This window comes from Piliocolobus tephrosceles, chromosome Y (genome assembly GCF_002776525.5).
Source record: "Piliocolobus tephrosceles isolate RC106 chromosome Y, ASM277652v3, whole genome shotgun sequence".
Lineage (NCBI taxonomy): Eukaryota > Metazoa > Chordata > Mammalia > Primates > Cercopithecidae > Piliocolobus > Piliocolobus tephrosceles.
In genome coordinates this window covers 17,522,714-17,524,956 of record NC_045456.1, presented here as the reverse complement: position 1 = coordinate 17,524,956, position 2,243 = coordinate 17,522,714, and the positions used below count along the sequence as shown (strand labels likewise).

The 2,243-nt window shown below is 42.7% G+C and overlaps 1 pseudogene; it reads right to left on the bottom strand.

The window, feature by feature from the left end:
* The window catches only part of LOC111536224, a 5,261-nt pseudogene extending 4,408 nt beyond the window's left edge, over positions 1–853 (bottom strand).
* Positions 854–2,243: the final 1,390 nt, after the last annotated feature.

The window sequence follows — 2,243 nt, the reverse complement described above, 5'->3', positions numbered from 1 at the left end:
CTTTCTTTCTTTCTTTCTTTCTTTCTTTCTTTCTTTCTTTCTTTCCTTCTTTCTCTCTTTTTTCTTTTCTTTTCTTTCCTTCCTTCCTTCCTTCCTTCCTTCCTTCCTTCCTTTCTCTCTCTCTCCTTCCTTCCTTCCTTCCTTCCTTCCTTCCTTCCTTCCTTCCTTCCTTCCTTCCTTCCTTCTTTCCTGGCTGCCCCAAAGGGCAGACAGGTTTATTGGGCAACAGCCGAGAAAATGGGTGCTTCCACTTGGCCACACGCTGCAGCTCTTCCTTCTTCTTGATGGCATAGGAGTTGGAGGAGCCCTAGGTGGCATTGATGAGCTCATCTGCCAGACACTCAGCAATGGTCTTGATGTTCCGGAAGGGAGTCTCATGAGCTCCTTTGCACAGCAGCCAGATGGCCTGATTCACATGGTGCAGTGGGGACACGTCCACAACCTGTTGTCTCACAGTCCCAGCTCGCCCAATGCGTGTGGAGCCCTCCCAGAGACCACTGTTGATGATGGCGTTCACCAGGACTTACAGAGGGTTCTCGCCTGTGAGCAGGTGTATGATCTCAAAGGCATACTTGATGATGCGCACAGTCATGAGCTTCTTGCAGTTGTTGCGGCCATGCATCATCATGGAGTTAGTGAGGGTCTCCACAATGGGGCACTGAGCTTTGTGGAAGCGTTTGGCGGCATACTACCCTGTACTGTGAGGCAGGTACTTGGCATACTTCTCCATCACTGCAATGTAATCCTGCAGGGAAATGGCATTGATCTGCATATCATCGGTGCTCCACTTCCCAAAGAGCTTAATGTCAAGGGTCTCTGCCACCTCTGGTGCTGCTGTCTCCCACTCCGTCATCCTGAGAGCACAACCTGAGAGTCTCTGTCACTCGGCGTGGACCACGTGCCACCCTGGCACAGAAAGGCAGAGCGGCTGTGTAGTTTTCTATTATGTATATGCACGACATTTTCTTTACCCAGTAAATCATCAATGAACATGATTTTCTGAAGGAGACCTCTCAGGAGAAGGGCAGGACAGCAGGCTAGGGAAAGGAGAGCGGAGAGCTGGACTGGATATGGTCCCACCTGGAGCTGTATTTCAACTTGCACTTCAAATTTAGTCCCATCTTGAGGCAAAATAGCTGATCTATGTTCTCCAGGGGATGCAAAATCGCTGCATCAAGATGATGTCCATGAAGGATTTTAATGGTGACGGAAAGTGGTTATGACGTGTTAAGTGAATAGAGACTAGACAGGAATCTACCACCCATACAGTCTTAACCATGCACTGAAGTCTACTGAACCAAGACTAAAGAGAGTTATACAAAAGTATTACTCGTGGTTATCTCTGGAAGATGCAAGATCTCTGGAAGATAAAAGGTGGTCACTTTCTTTAATTTTTAAAATAAATTTCCAAAGTTTTTACAGTGAACATAGTGTAGTGAACAAGAACACGTTCACTACACTAGAACAAGAACATCTAGTATGTGTTCAAAATCTTGTTTAGCAACCCACGTAAGGTATGACTGAACAATTTACTTTCCATCCTTTAAAAGAGGATTGATAAACTATGATCCATGACCAAATTCAACTGACCATCTGTTTTGTAAATAAAGTTTTATTGGAACTCCTCATCTATGACTGTTTTTGTACAATAGCAGAACAGAATTGTTTCCACTCTGATAGGTTTAAAACAGAGCATGTGGGAGAAGAAATCACTCAACCCTTACAATACTATTGTCACTTCCACAACTCACTTTATTTTCCATCAGAAGCACAACTAGTCCTTGCAGGTTCTTATTACAAAGAAAGAAAATGAGACTCAGTAATTAAAGTGAATTACCTAAGTCCCCATAACTATCTCAAAGCATGTGGAACCAGGCATATGTGTGATCCTCAATACACAACCTTTACAATCAATTCGTTGCTTCCAAGAAATCAGTAATTATCTATTTTCAGGTATATCCCAGGTTTCCAGAGTGGAACCAGGGAGTAGAAAAGGTTGTATATAAAGGTTCATTAGGTTTTAGTAGTATTATATTTTTCATACAGGGCTAGTTTGCTCAAGTACTTTTGATCATTTGTGAACAATGCAGTTAAGATAAATCCTACCAGGGGATTATGTAAATTTAATGTTTGAATGCATTTCTTTTGCATATTGGAAGCTCATATGACTTTTTGTGTACCATATTCGTGCAGGAATTCTTTTACTAGAAGCAAGAATGTAAAGCTTACCAGAATTCATTATT